Below are 19198 nucleotides of genomic sequence, written 5' to 3'. Positions count from 1 at the left end.
TTATTTGGATATTGGCATTGTTATTTATAATCACTATTGGCATTGTTATTTATAATCACTACTGTTGCTAAATTGTTAATTTCAAGCAAAATGAGTTGTTGTCCTTATCTAAATAAAATGTTCACTGTACTCAAAAAATCAAAGCTAACAGTAATTCTGATGAATTAGCAATGGTATTTTTGCTGACAGTGAGTTTGACAAGCCATGGCTTATTTTGCCAGCAGATAGCAAAGGCAGAAACCAAGCATGTACGTGTCAGCTTAGCAGTCCATTGCAATGCACACTCACATACTCTTGGGCTAATTTACGGTTGCCCATTAACCTAACACTCCACCCTTAAACTATCGAAAAGAAACTCAAAGTACAGACACCGAAAGAAGATGCAATATGCTTCAAACAAAAGGCATTTCGTTTAAGAACTACGCTGCTATGGAGAAGTGCAAATATCAATTTACCACAATAGTTCTGCATGCTTAAATAAAAAATGATATATACGTTTGCTGTGAGTTCAGTATGTTGTTGGCTAAATCTGACGCTTATCTTTATAAATTATTAAAATTTTCCTTATTTAGATGTTCATTGTGTTTGAAAGAAATATCGAGTTCATAAACAGTAGCTGAAAGCTCTCTGTCACCTTGTGTCCTTTGTATATTCAGCAAAGAACAAGACACACAGTCTGCAATGCTCCCGTCAAAAAGCACGTTCAAAACCTTTCACTGATCCGATCTTGGTGATCACCTACTGTTACACATAATTGTAATCGGCTGCTTTTAATGGGTTGTGCCATATTCTGCCTTCTAACTTTTATCCGCCACATACTTCTAATCACAGGGGTGCGCGCATTAACTCCAGTATAGCCCCTCCCTTTTTATAAGCTTTCGAAAAAACACATTTTAAAATGTTTTTATAATTCATACCACATTCTATGGGTAGATTTTGAACTGTATAGATTTCTAAGTCTAAACTTTTTTTTGCATTTATGTTTTAGAGGTTAAAGGTCAACTGTTTTGTAACTCTTTACCCAAGCGCGCGCGCCCTCAGCACGCCCTCTTTCCTCTTGTGAGCGAAGTGTGCTACCTCGTGGTAACACTGGTGAGTCCTTTTTCAAGTTATAATAATAATAATAATGATAATGATAATAATACTACAGTAATAATAATTACTACTGCTACTTCTGTCAGGGAGGAAAGGAAAGTTGAAAACTGAATAAAAATCCACATGAATTTTAGTTTTAGAAAGTAGACGAAATGTTTCTACGCTGAAAAAAAAACAACAAAATGTGTAGTCTTCAGGATATTGTGAAAAATCGAAGCATGCTTGAGGCGTGTATTCGTGTGGTTATCATCATCATCATCAGTATTATTATTATTATTCAAAGTGCCGTACTAGAATCTTGACGTGGGCTGCAGCGATAGCTGTATATAAGATTCCTCAATATGTCGAGTGTCTTCATTCCAGTTACTCGTTGTAGCCTGCCAAGAAACATTCAAGCTCCACATGTAAGTTACATTTGTACATCGAACATGAATCAAATGTATACATGTAACTTATCTTTTTCGATGAACTGTGATGCTGTTTGGAACTAGATCGTTTTTTCCCCCCATCGGCTCCTCTGGTGTCCCTAGCACGTGCGTGTCAGGTTAACTGGCAACTTCAAACGGACTCGTGTGTGAATGAGTGCTTTGCGCTGCTGCTGTGCTTAGGCTTCCCTTTAGCGAGGGGCATTTCAGTTCTTTTGAATTCGCAATACAGTACTGTACTCCAAAAAAAATTTGGGGAGCGGATTCCTTTGAATAAATGGCGAAATAATCCGTGCCATCGCGGGCAAATTGTAAATACTTGTTACAGCCTGCTGGGCTACCAGCTTTGAAAACCAAGAAGTCCAGGTGTACTTTTATAAACTAGGTGGAGATATGCCTGCAACGTTTTACAGCCATGTGTTTTTGTAAAGTTTAGCAGTCCTGTACCACAATATAAACACAGTCGGCACCTTGGAAAAGAATAAAAATTAAAAAAAAAACTTAAAAAAATAAAGAATTATGTGATGTTGACGAGTGATCATTTTCCAGTGTACACAAACATGTATTATAAAAAATGAACTGAAATGCTGCATTAATATTGTTTTTTCAAATTTTGTTTTCAGATCCAGTTTATACCTCAACAATTTAGTTTCTCTGTCAAAAACATAATCAGTTTAATGTTCATGGCTATTCTAAAGTGCAGTACCTGTATATCCTTTACAATGTCATACAACTTTAGTTGAACAGAGCCAGTTATCTCTGTGTACAGGTGAATGAATCTTTGTCACACTTGGACCATGAAGCGAGTCCTCATGTTAGTAAACATGATGTTTAGGCCTGAAGACGGCATGTTCATATTCTGTAGTGTCTGGACTAATAAGGAGCATTTTCACAACCTCTAGTGTATCAGAGAGGAAGGTGCTGTTTTCAGTTAGAAGTCCAGAATATGTATTAGGTTATGGTGAGCACCTTATTTTTAATGATATTCCTCTTTGAGCTACATCATTTGTATGTAAATGTGCTATATAAATAAATGTTTTTATTGTGCCCTTTCTGCAACTTCATAGGGTGAGCTCTTTTTGAAAAGGAGTATGGACCTCTGATTTTTTGAAAGGTTAATGTCTAACCCAAGGCTCAAACATTAAAAACCTGCCAGAGGAGTGTTGTTGGAACAATGCCATAACATGTGATGAATAAGCTGCAGAATGTTAGTCTTTTCCTCATCTGTAGGAAGGTCAGTCAGTTGAAAAGAGTTACCTGCTGCATCAGTGTACAAATTTGTTTCTGAGATTTACATTTCATGAAGTGACTCCATACTACATCAATAATTTCAACATCTTGCAGATTGACAAGCATAGTGTCTAATGTTACTGCCCTTTCTCACCATTTCAGTCCTAATAATAGTTTTGCTTAAAAGCAAAGGATCACTTTTATGTGTTTTGTTGATGTTCTTGGCTGCTCTGCATTACAGTATTCATCGCTACTTTGGGGAGTATCCTCCATATTTAATCAGCTGAAAGGTTCTTCCAGTATTTGAAAAATTGTTGCCCTAGTGCTGCTTGTTGTTGTGATTTCATTTACTTGTAGTTGGTATTGAAGAAGTAGTGGAACAGTTTGCCTTGTCCTTTTTATTAAAACCCATGACAAAGGATGCATTTAATTATTACCTTATTTATACAGGGTGGTCCAGATCTAATTATGCAATTATTGCATTGCATTAAAAGTTGCATTGTTAGATCTGGACCACCCTATATTATGGTAAAATATGAGAGGAAACTATTAACTTTTGGCATTCTTTCTCTCACTGCCCCAGTAGCATCATTGCTGTTCTTGCTTGTTTTGCAGACTTGTAGCACTATTTCGCTATGTTGCACACTAGTGGATGTGTGCATGGTAAGCCTTGTTAATTCTTGTTGTATTCAAGCTAGTTTCAGGATCTGCCTGGCAAAAATTGCATCATACGTGGTGATGTGCACTGTGAGAATGCTGTGCACACTGGTAAATTTAATGGAGAGGCTAGTTATATGTGTGCCAGAATGATGAACAAAGGGCTAAATATGACACAACAGGTCATTAAAGTGAATTGAAGACGGGCAGAAAGCTTTGTAGTGTGTCGTCTTGTCATGTAAGAAAGTCTCACTTTCTCTGCTGTGAAATTGTTAATTATGCATCATTGATTAAACACTGTCTACCTTCCTACTAGGAGAATATCAATGTGCCATTTTAGCAGGCTGCTGTGAGTATAAATGCATTTTGTTCGCCAGCAGTGCACACACTTTGTATTGCATTCTTTGCACTGGCTTCATGCTGTAAGCATAAACGCGGTCTGGTATGCTATATTTGTTTTTATCAGTTTGTTTTTGATTGGAAAATATTGCATGGATCAAACCTGGTATTCTGCCAGGTTTGATGAGTCTTGTTTGTTTGTCTGGAATTAAAAGCTTGTAGTCCCTAGTGTCTGAACTACCAATTTGTCCATCCCTGAATACATTAAATATTAAACATCACTAATTCATATTGTATAACATTGTCCCCTTCGAAAGCTCAAGAATTGGGCACATCGTCCTCTGGTAATCTTTCAGTTTGAGAATCAAATGAACAAGAATCGTGTAGCTTGATTGGGGGTAATGAATTAGTGAATATGTGTGCCTAGTGCACTCAATGAGCCATAAGAAGTGTGAGTTAAAGTTCAAAACATGCAATTGTTAGAAATTAGAATAGTATTTTTGTAAGGTAAAATTTAGTGTGACTGATTCATTGTAGGGTCAAAAATTTAATAAATGTATTAGGTTTTTTTAGTATTTGTTTTAAAACAGATTATATAAACATGTTTCAATAACAAATTGTACACAACAGACAACTGATGCATTCTAATATAAATGTGTAGCTGTATTGTACTTGTATGGTGAATGAGAGAATCCTCACTAACAGACTTCTCATTTGTCTGAACTTGAAAGATTCAGAAGAGAGGTGAACTAGAGTCATGAATCAGATGGGTGGTAGGTGCACATGTGTGTAAAACATCTACCTGCAAAATGAAAAGACACTGAAGACATCTGTTGTACTCTGTGGAATCAATTAGTATGTACTTGCGAACCGCCCATTTCTTCGAGGCTATGAACTGCATCAAGTTTTAGTCAGTGAAGGCAACAGATACCCTGTTCTATGGAAATCTTCAAATGACACTAATTGGCCTATATGATAGTTCCTCTGTCCTATTTTGGCTTGTTTGTCTGTTCCTTTGCTTTGAAGCAAATATCACTTGGTTTGCATGTAGTTGAATTGGTAGAAGTCCATTTATACATAAGTTATTTACAATTTGTTTCCAGGATTGAAACAGCAACAATCTTAGTGATTTATTCCTGTGCAACTTTAAGGGTGAGTTCATTTGGGGATAGGGAAGCCTTTCCCTGCTGAATCTGGTAAAGGCAAGAAGTTGCTACAGACAGGAGGCTAATCCATTGCTGGGCCTGCTCACATGCACGCATTTGATTACACAAGAGTAAACTTCCAATTTCTAGTTAAAGTAACATGCACATGGTATGGAAGGTAACTCTATTCAAACCTAGGGACAACGTGTAAATTCCACATGGATAGCAACCTGTTGCCTCACTTATAAAGCTTGCGTAACCACATTTCAAACCTCTTCTTGTGCAAATGCAAACATCTGGATTTACGAAAGAAATTTGACAGAGAAACATGGGTATATTCATGGCAACTCTGACATATGTGTACACAATATTTTGGACACCCTTGATCAAGCAGGAATTTGCAGCCAAATCAGCTAAATGATGACTGACTCAAATTCATAATTATTAGTAACACCAAGCTGTTGTGTGTTGATGTTACAAAACCGTTGCATCTCAAAAGTGCCATATAAATTGTAGACACTGTAGCTTAGTTCCATTTTAAAAAGGGGCCAATGCTGCCCAACTTGTTTGGAATATTTCGGCAAGCTTCAGCTCCATTGTGCCTGCTGGGCTGGGAGCCCTTAACCAACTGGCGAGGCACTACGTCCAGTTTTCTTATGGTGTGGGTGCACATACGTAAAACCTAACATGATTTTGACAACATAAGAGGGCAATTTGAAGCAGTGCCTGGTTCACCTATCATAATCTGGGCATTTTACTGCACTCGTACTACAATAAGGGAACCTAGTGAGAATGAAACTACTTTTGTTAACTGTAAGTGGTTACATTTCATTACTGTACGGGGAGTCTGTGATGCTAAAATGTGGCTGGGAAATGTGCCCCCATGGGCTGGGTCAACACATGGTTTATTTTATTTTATTTTGAGTCAAAGTAGCTCTGACAGATGTGATGGTGTTGTATGTGATGGCTGGCTTATTGATAAGGTAACTGGCTGAATCCTCAGCGTTTCATATGGCCTGTACTATTCATTGAAACGGCAATCATGCCAGTTAATAGCGGCTAAGTTTCGGAGCACAGCCAGGTACTCTTACATGCAGGTGGAAGAATCTGTAAGCATCAGGAGATAGGCTGCTGTACAAGCTCATGAAAATCTGCAGCATCGTGACTGCATATGTAGGAGATTGATTAGCATGCTCCATATTTGGATGTGTCAGGGTGATGTTTGACATGCATTCCTGGACACATTTTTACAAGGTGATTGTGTTTTGAATGATAGATTGAAACTTGCATATTACAGGTTTTATAAACCTGATACCCCCCCCTCCTTTTTTTTTTTTGAGGTACTCATTTTGATTTTTTGGCGTGCACATATTTTCATACTCAAATTCACAGAAAGTTTTATAAATGATGCCTTTGGTCTGTGATTCGAACCCAGGAAGCTCAGTGTGTGAGATGCCAGTGCTATTGCGTAAACAAGTAAAATGCCAAAATTGCAATATATTAATTCATATGATTGAATATTTTATTAATACTCTAGAGTCTGAATTTATTAACTAATTTTAAAACGTGAGTAGAACTTGTAAACACTCTAAATAGCTATACTTTTAAATTACTGTACCTATCTTCATGTTTTCTTAACCTTTCTGCAATTGAAAGATGTCATTCGGGTTTCTTTTTTCTATGCATGTTCCAGATAGTAAATCAGAAAATTAAATTGTGGCAGCAGTAATGGGATGTTTCATTGAATTGACAAGAACTGATGCCTTAAATCTAATTTTTTTTCTCCGCAGTGGTCTAGCTGAAATAATGAAATGCACTAATATGCTGTCACCTAGCAGCCTATACAGCTGCCAACCTACTAGTGTAAGTAGTTTTTAAAAATTTTTTTGTGATTAATGAAATATATTTTCTTAATCTCATATGCCTTTTATGGGGATAAGTTCCTCTTGTGTTATAAACTGCCAGATAACTTCTGCCCTTGCCTGTGATGAGACCTAAATTCTGACAGTTCAATATTATTTGTTGGCTGCTCAATTCTGATGGTTCAAGGATTTACCTGAGGCTTCGGAAGAGTTTTCTGGTTAATTTAGGTATTTTACTATTTTTAAATTTTCTTCCTTACTTATATTTGGATGAATAGTTTACCAGTGGGCGGCACGGTGGCGCAGTGGGTAGCGCTGCTGCCTCGCAGTTGGGAGACCTGGGGACCCGGGTTCGCTTCCCGGGTCCTCCCTGTGTGGAGTATGCATGTTCTCCCCGTGTCTGCGTGGGTTTCCTCCGGGCGCTCCGGTTTCCTCCCACAGTCCAAAGACATGCAGGTTAGGTGGATTGGCGATTCTGAATTGGCCCTAGTGTGTGCTTGGTGTGTGGGTGTGTTTGTGTGTGTCCTGCGGTGGGTTGGCACCCTGCCCGGGATTGGTTCCCTGCCTTGTGCCCTGTGTTGGCTGGGATTGGCTCCAGCAGACCCCCGTGACCCTGTGTTTGGATTCAGCGGGTTGGATAATGGATGGATGGATGGATAGTTTACCAGTATACTTTATACAGTGGAGAGATTTCCCTTGTGCAAAAACAGTGGGAACTTTGTAGACATGGTGATGACTGGTGCATGCTATTTGCAAAAGTACAATATATAATAATCATCATATACCACCACTAAAGTTGCCTTGGCATTTGTACATGGTAAGTTTATTGCTTGAATTTTCTTTAGAGTTAAAGTAAATAATGCTTAATCAATACTATCACAGTTACAATCTAAACCTCATAATATCAATGCCACAAAAAACATTCATTACTCAACAGTATTCAATCCACGCTTACTTAAAACATCTTGCTTAAATCTTAAACTTTTGTAACAAAGCATTCCAAATCAAGTTTGTCCACCAGTGTCTTTGGCAAGTATGTGTCATTATGCTATTAATAACATGTAATGGAATAATGCTTTTTTTTTTCTTGAAATTCATCATTTCAGAACAAATCTTTGTCTTGTTTTAAAGTCGTCTTGCATAATTCATGAGATGTGTGCAGTTGTGTCTTTAGACACATCTAGAATTGTACTTAAAGCACTTACTTAGTCATTCATTAATGTACTTAAAAATGCATGCCATAGGTGCTTCTACTGCTTTTGTAAAAAAAAAACAAAAAAACATCAAAGGCCACAAACTTAGGAACTTTATTTTTTGCAGTCCCACCTACTTTACATCTCAGTGAAGCTAAGCTATTACTCAAATGAATATAACATTGTAGTGAACTCTCAGAACAAGTGTACAGTCCAGCATCTACCCTTGAAGCCACCTGTTGTCTTCATCAAGTAGACATCTATAAAACAAAGTTTTTGCCATTTGTCACTCCTTCACCTCCCTATACCTAGTTGATGTCCAATTCTACTTTATTCCTTATCTAAAAAATCTAACCTATTATTGGCACTGGTGCAACTGTATATACCCTTCATCTCTGCTCTCTAGGGTTGTTGTCCATAGTTTTACAAGTACAGTGCATCCGGAAAGTATTCACAGTGCATCACTTTTTCCACATTTTATGTTACTTTGTTATTTTATGGATTAAATTAATTTTTTTCCTCAGAATTCTACACACAACACCCCATAATGTCAACGTGAAAAAAGTTTACTTGAGGTTTTTGCAAATGTATTAAAAATAAAAAAAATTGAGAAAGCACATGTACATAAGTATTCACAGCCTTTGCCATGAAGCTCGAAATTGAGCTCAGGTGCATCCTGTTTCCCCTGATCATCCTTGAGATGTTTCTGCAGCTTAATTGGAGTCCACCTGTGGTAAATTCAGTTGATTGGACAGGATTTGGAAAGGCACACACCTGTCTATATAAGGTCCCACAGTTGACAGTTCATGTCAGAGCACAAACCAAGCATGAAGCCAAAGGAATTGTCTGTAGACCTCCGAGACAGGATTGTATCGAAGCACAAATCTGGGGAAGATTATAGTAAAGTTTCTGCTGCTTTGAAGGTCCCAATGAGCACAGTGGCCTCCATCATCCATAAGTGGAAGAAGTTCGAAACCACCAGGACTCTTCCTAGAGCTGGCCGGCCATCTAAACTGAGCGATCAGGGGAGAAGGGCCTTAATCAGGGAGGTGACCAAGAACCCGATGGTCACTCTGTCAGAGCTACAGAGGTCCTCTGTGGAGAGAGGAGAACCTTCCAGAAGGACAACCATCTCTGCAGCAATCCACCAATCAGGCCTGTATGGTAGAGTGGCCAGATGGAAGCCACTCCTTAGTAAAAGGCACATGGCAGCCTGCCTGGAGTTTGCCAAAAGGCTGAAAGCCTGAAGGACTCTCGGACCATGAGAAAGAAAATTCTCTGGTCTGATGAGACAAAGATTGAACTCTTTGGTGTGAATGCCAGGCATCACGTTTGGAGGAAACCAGGCACTGCTCATCACCAGGCCAATACCATCCCTACAGTGAAGCATGGTGGTGGCAGCATCATGCTGTGGGGATGTTTTTCAGCGGCAGGGACTGGGAAACTAGTCAGGATAAAGAGAGAGATGACTGCAGCAATGTACAGAGACATCCTGGATGAAAACCTGCTCCAGAGCGCTCTTGACCGCAGACTGGGGCGACGGTTCATCTTTCAGCAGGACAACAACCCTAAGCACACAGCCAAGATATCAAAGGAGTGGCTTCAGGACAACTCTGTGAATGTCCTTGAGTGGCCCAGTCAGAGCCCAGACTTGAATCTGATTGAACATCTCTGGAGAGATCCTAAAATGGCTGTGCACCAACGCTTCCCATCCAACCTGATGGAGCTTGAGAGGTGCTGCAAAGAGGAATGGGCGAAACTGGCCAAGAATAGGTGTGCCAAGCTTGTGGCATCATATTCAAAAAGACTTGAGGCTGTTTTGCTGCCAAAGGTGCATCGACATTGAGCAAAGGCTGTGAATACTTATGCACATGTGATTTCTCAGTTTTTATTTTTAATAAATTTGCAAAAATCTCAAGTAAACGTTTTTCACGTTGTCATTATGCGGTGTTGTGTGTAGAATTCTGAGGAAAAAAATTAATTAATCCATTTTGGAATAAGGCTGTAACATAACAAAATGTGGAAAAAGTGATGCGCTGTGAATTCTTTCCGGATGCACTGTATATTCAGCGCTGCTCTTTCTCCTACTCTGCACCGCTTCACAAGCAGCTGTCCTGTGATGAACATATACATACACGGTATATTGTAGAAGATTTCAGACACCTTTCATTTTTTGCACACTTTGTGTTATAGATTTATTATTTAATGGATAAATTTGTCACTTTTGCTAATCAGTCTACTGTCATTAATGCATAAAGACAAGGGGGGGGGGTGATTTTTTCAGAAATGTTTGCAAATTTATTAAAAATGTCTCATTCATAGACAAATTCAGACCCTTTGCAGTGGCACTCCAAATTTGTGGTTAGATGCATCTGGTTTGCATCCTAAATGTGTCTAGAACCTGACTGAAGTGCATCTATGGCAAACTGAATTAACTGGACGTACTTTGGAAAAGCACACTCTTGTTTATATAAGTTTCTACAAATTACACTTCATGTCAGGACAAAAGCCAAGCCATGAAGTCCAAGGAGAACTCCACTGTGGTAAGATATAGATCAGGGCAATTTTTAATGCTTTGAGTGTTCCCAGGAGCATAGTGACCTCAATTATTGTGAAATGGAAGAAGTTTGGAACCACCACAACTCATCCTAGAGTTGGCTGTGCAGCCAAACTGAGTAACTGGGCAAGAAGGGCCTTGGTCTACCAACTCCATAAGTCCTTTGTTGATATGGGAGTATTTGTCAGAAGGATAACCATTTAAGTGGCACTCCCTAACTCTAGCGTTTATGGTAGAATGGCTAGACAGAAGTAACCTTTTAGTAAAAGGCATATAACAACCTGCTTGGAGTTTGGCATTTTAAAGGTTTCTGAGAGCACAAGGAAAATAAATATTTCTGGTCTGATGAGACAAAAATTGTTCTTTGCGAAGAACTCTAAGCTTGTTATCTGATGAAGTTCAGAAACTGCTTATCACCTGCCTAATCCCATCCAAACTGTGATGCTATGGGGATGCTTCTCTGTGGTAGGGACAGAAAGACTGATCTAAATTGAGGGAAGAATGAATGAATGCATCCAAATACAGAAAGGACTTTATAGAAAACCAGACAATGCAGGGGTGTCTTTGTAACAAGCCTCTGACAGTTCTTGAGTGGCCAGGCCAAAGCCCAGTCTTTAATCTCATAGAATATATGAGGAGAGACTTGAAGATGGCAGTTTACAGATGACTCCCATTCAGTCAGATCTGCTAGGAAGAATGTGTGCAAAGCTTGTAAAGTCTTGCTCAAGGTGATTCAAAGCTGTTATTGCTGCTATAGTGGCTTCTGCAACGTGCTGAATTAGGGGTCTGAATGCTTGCATGAATAAAAGTTCAGTTTTTGATTTTAAATAAATTTGCAGACCTTTTCGGAAAACATATTCACTTTGTCATTATGGGTTCTTCAGTGTAGAATTATCAGCTGAAATGTCAGATTTATCGAATTAAAAGTAAATTCACAGCACAAAGTGCAGAAAGTGAAGTGGTCTGAATCCACTGTGCATAGCACCTAATTTTGTCAGCATTTTGCTTGCGTTCCATGAGCGCAAGTATAGCTATATGGAAAAATTAAAAACAATGAACATTTTAGAACAGGTATAGATCATTATATTCTGGGAATAAATGTGTAGATTCTGTTTCCTTGTGTATAGTGTTTTTATTTGACAGTAATTTGTCTTTGTATGTCCAACCATTTTCTAAATCTGCTTTTCCAGGGTATGGTCACAATGCAGCTGAAGTGCAGCAAGCAATGGGTACAGGCATGAACAACCTATGGCCAGGGCACTGAGCCATTGCAGGGTGAAACGCGCTCACACACACACACACACACCTCTCACTGGGGCTAATTTAGCATTGCCAGTCCACCTAACACTCATGTCTTTGGACTGTGAAAGAAAACCCATGCGCACAAGGAGAGAACGTATAATTTCTAACTAGCTCATACCTGACCAAAAAACCAGTTTGTGAGGCTGAGGGGCTGTGTGTTGGAAATGGTGGTCTGTAATACTGAAGAACCTCAGGGAACTGTCCTATCTCCTTTCCTGTTTTACCCTCTATACAACATAGTTCCAGGACAATACCAACGCTTGCCATCTACAGAAATTTTCAGATGCATCCTCCATTATAAGCTACATTAATAATGGAGATGAGTCAGAATTCAGGAAGGATGTGGAGGACATTGTCTTGTGGTGCAGGGACAACAACCTGCAACTCAACATCAGCAAGACAAAAGAGCTGGTGGTGGACTTCCAGCATGCCAGGGAAATTCTGAGACCAGTCACCATTTGGGGGGTTGTTGAAGTGGTCTAGAGCTACAAGTACCAGGGCGTTCATAGAAACAACAAACTGGACTGGTCTGACAATACAGTGGCGCTGTACAAGAGCTGGAGCAGACTGTACCCCCAAGGAAACTTGTCTTTTGATGTATGCAGCAAGCTGCTGGAAATGTTCTATCAATCCATAATAGTCAGTGTATTATTCTATACGTCAGTCTTCTGGGGAAGCACCTTGTGCTCAATAAATAAGTTTATTCAGGCATTGTGTTTTATTATTATTATTTTTTTTTTTTATCAGGAAAGTATGCTGCATAATAGGATGAGCCGTTGACACTGTGGAAGCTGTTGTGGAAAAGAGGGTGGTGATGAAATTGAATGCCATTATGAAAAATCCCCTCCAGGAAGTGCTTTCTTGGAGTATTTTTAGCCACAGGCTCATTGCACTACGATGTGTTAAGTATCACCTTTGGAGGTCTTTTCTGCCCACTGCTATCAGGCAATTCAGTGCTTCCTCAAAATGTACGTATTAAGTTCATTTTTAAATATCTGCACAATATACATTTATTGATTGATTGGCAATATTATTTGTCCTGTGAGTATGTATCCTCTTAATTTTTTGTTTCTGCTGTTGTATGCATCTGAATTTTCCTATGGGATTAATAAAGTATATCTAAATTCCTTTTGAATGTTCTATTACTCAGTAGTAGCCATTTCAGTTTTCTACACAGTAGTTTGCTGGGCTTGTGACATCACTGCAAGAGACGCCCATCAAAAAGCTAATAAGAAGCTTGATTCAGTAATGGAATTCATGCTTGCTCCACTGCAGATAGTGGCAGAAAAGAGAATGAAAACTAAAGGGCTAGCTATTATGAACAATGGCACACATCATTTCTGATTTAATCAGTAACACATTCAACAGACGTGTGTCACGAAATGCCACTGGGACTCCATGCTTGCAGCAGTACATCTTTATATAATGCCTCACTTTTTTTGGAATGGCTAATATGTATGTATTTTTGAGCTTCAGTAAAAGCTGTTTATACCCTTCACTTTATTTCTTTTGAGATATACTGTTCATTATTTTTCTTCATGTCTTGGAGTATATCAACCAGTTCAAACATATTCTAATTTTCAATATAATATTTCTCCACAGTGGCTTACCTCTGTTAATGAGATGTGACCATCGGCTATCATCTAGTACCCAATACAAGCACCCACCAAGCCATGTAAGTTTTTTGTCTTCTGTATTCTCCTATTCTTCAATGGCTGTTGGTGATGCATTTATCTTAATATTGTAAACTGACAGATATCCTCTGATTTTGCCGGTGATGAGACCTGAACTCTGACGGTTCAGCAGTATTTGTTGACCAACCTAATCTGATGGTTCAAGGATTTACCTGAGGTATTGGAGGAATATTCTGGTTAGTTTAGAAACTTACCATTTTCAACTGAGTGGTATTTCTCTTGTATAGAAATTTACTCTTCTGTCTCACATAGTTTTGGAAGGGAGTTTATCAGATGTACTCATGAGATTATACTAGATACTTTATCTGTCTAATTGTCTTTCTAAAATCTTTACCATTTTTCCCAAATTATATATATATATATATATATATATATATATATATATATATATATAAAAAAGTTTCCTTACCACCTTTTTACCTTATCCAAACCAAGAGACACAGGTTTGCTTAATTTTTGGCACATATTTCTAATAGCAAAGTTGCATTGTAACTGAAACTGTAGATGTTTCTTCCATCACTACATATTTTTTTTTTGTTCTGAGAAATGAAACATGGTTCCTATTATTTTAAGAATACAGCCTAACTGAAAGCCATTTTTGTGTTTAATGTAAGATGGTAAGCAAGCTACTGTATGTCATAGTTGAGAGGATAAAATAGGTTAGCAAGGGAATGCTACTTATGCAAAATAAGAATTTTATGTTTTTAAAGAACAAATTTGCCCCGAGCTGCTAATGTCATGCCTTTTTGCCTTTCATACAAACATCTTGTTGGCACTAATCCTCATGAACCATTAGCAATCTGAGTAGCCCTCTTCAAGCCAATTTAATCAAATTTGTCCTTGCATTGCACTCTTTACTAATAACAAGCTTGGAACACTTGCACGTATTTACAAATACAATTTAACAATAAATTACAAACTATAACATATTTACATAAACATTGCTTTGGATTACATTATTTACATAGTAAAATAGAATAATAATGATTAGAATAAACATCAAAAAATTATTATAATTGAGATATGAACCGGAAAAGAGGAGGAAATTTAAACTGCAAAATCTCTAAGCATATATAACAGATATGTCCCAATAGATTTGTTCTATAGGAAATATAGTAGCCAATATAATTAGCAACTGTATTATCCTAGTATATTCAGACAACATGTTAAACAAGGTCCATCTATAAATCCATCCATCAATGAACCTAATCAGTTCAGTTATACTGTAGGTTAAGAGAATGGCCAGAGAAAATCCTGGCCGGGTTTAGTTCAAGGCAGGATCCAAACTTAAGGGGTGTGTCCAATATAGGTCACCTTGAAGAAGATTTGATCAAACTATGTTGATGCTTCTGCTTTAGGTATAATTTTGATATTTTTTTATTTTAATTTTGCATGCTACCAAAATTGCCTCTTGAGTTGAATGTAAACCACCAATCATAATGTTTTGACAATTTTTACTTCAAAAATGTCTTAACCAGTGGCTATAGTTTACATCTGTAGCCTTGATATTTTCCATATGTTCCTTTTAAATACAGCTTCCAATTATTTTGCACTCAACTGTACTGAACAATGCTAGTGATTTCCCAGTAAGCATACTACAAACTTTTATGAGTTAACTGTTGATGTGGAATTTATATGAAAATGAAGTACTGGTAATTTGGAAACAACAAATCTTGTACCCCATGGAAACTTGACCTGCAACATGATAAAGGTAGGTGCTACTTGTATATCGTTCACATTTATTATTAGGACTAAATGCACTTATACCCTGTAACTGCTTAAAGTTACACTCCTTTTTAAAGGACATGTTAACACTCCTTTTTAATGTTACTCCCTAACATAATAACCTGATAATATAAACTAATACATATCAGTTTTTCTGTCATATAGAACCATCATAATTTGAAATGTGCATTTTTGTCTGTCTTTTTCAGTCTTGTGTAAATTTGAGATTGGTAAATACAAATTTATGTAATTGATTTCAAATCTAAAGATGACCATTTCAACATACTGTTTTTATCTGCTTTAACTTGCCTTTAATGTCAATCTCCACATGATAGTTTTCCTGCTTGTAGGATTTTTTTAAATGAAAGCTCAAAAACCAGTACCTTAGTCCCCCACCCTATCCTAAGGTAATTAATAGGGTGAATTAACATGGCTGTCAAGAAGTGAAAAGTGGTGTAATTTTAAGGTTTTAATATTTTAATGCTTTTTTTAACCTAAACTTACATGATAATTGTTGATTTAGTCTCAAGTTGTTTCTGTAAGTTATAAGCAAAATAAGCATTTTTGTCAGATGTAACTTGTATTGTTGAGCCAGGATCACCTCAAGACTTACTGTGTTAGCCTCATACTTCTGGTAGTTTGCAAAAGCAACTTGCTATAACCTTGTAATATCTGTTACACTTTTGAATACCATTTATATAACATACAGTAGGTGATGAAAAGTGCAGAAATTGGAAGGTGCATTTTTCTATCTAAAATATTGGTCATTTCTCTTATATAATGTAGGTGGCTGTTTATTGAAGTGATGATGTTTACAAATGTACATTGTATATGATGTATTTTGTCTATAAAACTAATCCACACAGTTTCCTGAAGGTGTCTCTTTCCCCCCCACTTTTTCAGGTCTCCTATAATCAAAGATTTCCTCTGAAATTTCCATATTGTCCAAGTTACTAAGACTGTATTTGGACTTGCCCAGGCCTATTATGACTGAAAAATTTGTCCCTTCAAACTGATGTGTGAAGGCCGTATCAGGTGCTGCTTAACACAGTGTTGTAAGTTTTGTTTTAAAAAAAAAAAAAACGTTTATATTCTAGTTTCTGATAATGAAGAGTGTTGAATGGGTTCATTTTTAATGCTAAAAATTGTGGTTAGTATTTTACAAAAAATTTAAGCCAAATTGTGCATTTAATTGTATGTTAATGTAGTGTTTGTGTGTGCAAACCTACCCAACCAGCTAGTAAAATTGCTTAAGGGTATACATAAATCACTATAGCCAACATACCAGCTGGCTAAGTGCTCTTGCTGTGATAAAAAAATCCTGTTTGATGAATTGAATCAAAAATTAAGGATGCTGAAGTCTCGGTTTCTGAATATATATGTTTAGTCATTCTTTCCTCTTTATTACCATTTTAACCCTTTGCGGTCGTTAGGCCAGAAAACTGGCCTTAGTAAAAAGTGTGCTATAGGTCGTCAGGCCACCGCTGGTGGCCCTGCAAGTTTCTGACCGATTTGCACAGTCGCCTGGTCGAGAAAAGTGGCCTGTGTTATTCCTACGTGCTTGAAAAAAATAACTGCTGTAATTATTGGCGTTTTTTCAATAATTAATTACGACTAATGTAGCGTGACATTGAAAATTAAATACGACTGCAAAGGGTTAATGTTGCAATATTAATTTATTTTCTCATAGTGGACAAAATGTTGGGTAGTGGTAATGTTATTTATCTATGATGCTGGGTATATTGGGAGAAGGATGCTAAGGGTAGAGCTGTCAGGGAAGAGGAAAAGAGGATGGCCTAAGCGAAGGTTTATGGATGTGGTGAGAAAGGACATGCAGATGATGGGTGTAACAGAACAAGGACATGCAGAGGACAGAAAGATATGGAAGTTGGTGATCTGCCGTGGCAACCCCTAACGAGAGCAGCTGAAAGAAGATTTATGGGACAGTCTGTACTGCATTTAAGGGCTTCCCTTATTTTTTTCCCCCACTCCTTCAGTGGGTTTTTTTTTTTTGTTGTTTTTTAATCTGCATTCACTGCCTGAAAAAAATATAAATGTAATCCTCAATAATTGTTTCAAAACTACGTGTTGTAAAAATGCATTATTGCCATTGATGGATGTTTGTTACTTTATAAAGTCTGAAATCCCTTTATTTGGTAAAAAGACAACTTAAAGTTGTGTGCGTTTTTTTTTTTTTTTGTTTTTTTTTAATTTTATGATGTAAGAAACTTAAAGGTGCAAAGTTTACGTTTTTCTTTAAATAAAATTTGTCAGTGTTTGTATCTTGTTGGCTGAAATTAAAATACTTTATCAAAAGAATGGTAATTTAGTCTGATGGTGATCAGAAAAATGGCAATCTGCAATGGGTTTTAAGTTCAGTAAGTAATTACAGTACAGTACATTAGCCATTTTACCAAAAGTGTAATTGGTGGTACAAACCTGATCTTGTGTGAAACTTTTAGTTGAGATTAGGTGTACTGTATATATAATGTATATACCAGTCTGTTCAAACAAGGGTGTTTTTCTTTGATAAACTCAACATTCACTGATAGTAGTAATTGATTTAATGATATATTTATTATTAGCAGTTGAATTTTTCACTATTTTTAGTTAGATATTATTTTTCATGGGTTTGTTATATCTTCAAATGCAACAGTGCACATAATTGAGTCTGCATTTTTTTATAACTTTGGTAAAATAGATTCATCAAAAGATAAGAATTAGAAGTATAAACATCTGTGGTTTTTTTGCCTATAGTCACAACACAGAACTTGATGCTCAGTTTTGAATTACTAGATTATCCCCACCCACCCCACCCCCCTTCTCCTTATTGACCAGGTTTTATTTTGACCCTCAACAAATATCCATAAAAGCAGGCCCTCCATTCTTGAAAGCATTGCAGCTGTGCATTGCCCAATTTCCTAATGCGTCACTGCGTCCTGAATTTTCTGTTTTCAAGGCTAGTCAAAAATAGTATCTTGAAAATGCTCATTCTCAACTTTGTGTGGAGAAGTGTTTCATTATTTCAGAATTGAGAATCAGATGTCCTTGATACTTGTCAAATGAGTAATCTTACAAAGCAGTCTTCCCCAAAATACCTTCTAGAAACTGTCACTACTCTCTTATGATTGGTTTATATAAATGTTTGTGTTCTATATAGCTATCTATCTAGAAAAATCTATGCTGCATCTTAAGGCATGAAATTGTTTAATTGATGTTTTTAAAAGGCTCTAAGGAGTTTTCTAAAATTGAATTCATTTATCACAGTAACTAATTTTTTGGAATGGTAATACTCAATTAAGGAAACATTTACTAATGTCCAGTGTTGAAAGGATATAACCTGCAGATGAGAGCTATTATATAGGGCCATTGTCTCTGTCCTCTGAGTGTAAAGTACTGTAGAACATGTATGCTACCAATTCTAATAAGGTGGCACACTAAAATCAGAAATGCACAGTACTTTATGCCCATGGGGTACCCCTGTGGGTCCAGGCTTTTATTCCAGTCACTTTTACAAATCATTGGTTGACTCTTAAAGAGACCTTGTTTTTACTGTGGTGTCATTCAGTTGTGTCCCCATGTAGTAAAAGGCTTAAATTAGTTGTTCTAAAATTTGTGGACCACTGTGATTGCAGGTGCTCATCCCTAACAACTCTTATTTTTATTAAGCAAGCACTTATTTCTCCGTTTCTACCTTTTTCTCAGTGTAGCAAACATTTTGTGTTTAGCATGGGCGAATTAGAAGAAAACTAATTGTTTCTTAAGATGTAAATCCTTTATAAGTATTTTCTTACTAATTATCACACAAGTGAATGATACTTAAGTAGCTGTTTAGTTTTGGCATTCAGTGTCAACTTCACCTGTGACTGTACTACTCGTCACTAATTGTATTCAGAAAAAGTTAAGTGGAGTAAAGTCTCCTCAATAACCAAATAAAAAGAATATGGTGAAAGAAAGATTACTACATTTTTGAA

At 37.1% G+C, this 19198-nt stretch overlaps 1 long non-coding RNA gene across 1 annotated transcript; it reads left to right on the top strand.

The window, feature by feature from the left end:
- Nucleotides 1-1047: 1047 nt before the first annotated feature.
- On the top strand, nt 1048-17449 carry LOC114664244 (uncharacterized). The gene is made up of 6 exons (XR_007936633.1): nt 1048-1092; nt 6682-6754; nt 12553-12773; nt 13408-13480; nt 15035-15210; nt 16128-17449. It is a non-coding gene; the product is annotated as an uncharacterized LOC114664244 (long non-coding RNA).
- The last annotated feature ends 1749 nt before the right edge of the window (nt 17450-19198 follow it).

The sequence above is a fragment of the Erpetoichthys calabaricus genome, chromosome 13, assembly GCF_900747795.2.
Source record: "Erpetoichthys calabaricus chromosome 13, fErpCal1.3, whole genome shotgun sequence".
NCBI classification, from domain to species: domain Eukaryota; kingdom Metazoa; phylum Chordata; class Cladistia; order Polypteriformes; family Polypteridae; genus Erpetoichthys; species Erpetoichthys calabaricus.
The sequence above is the reverse complement of the archived record's forward strand: the minus strand, read 5'-3'. Positions and strand labels throughout refer to the sequence as shown.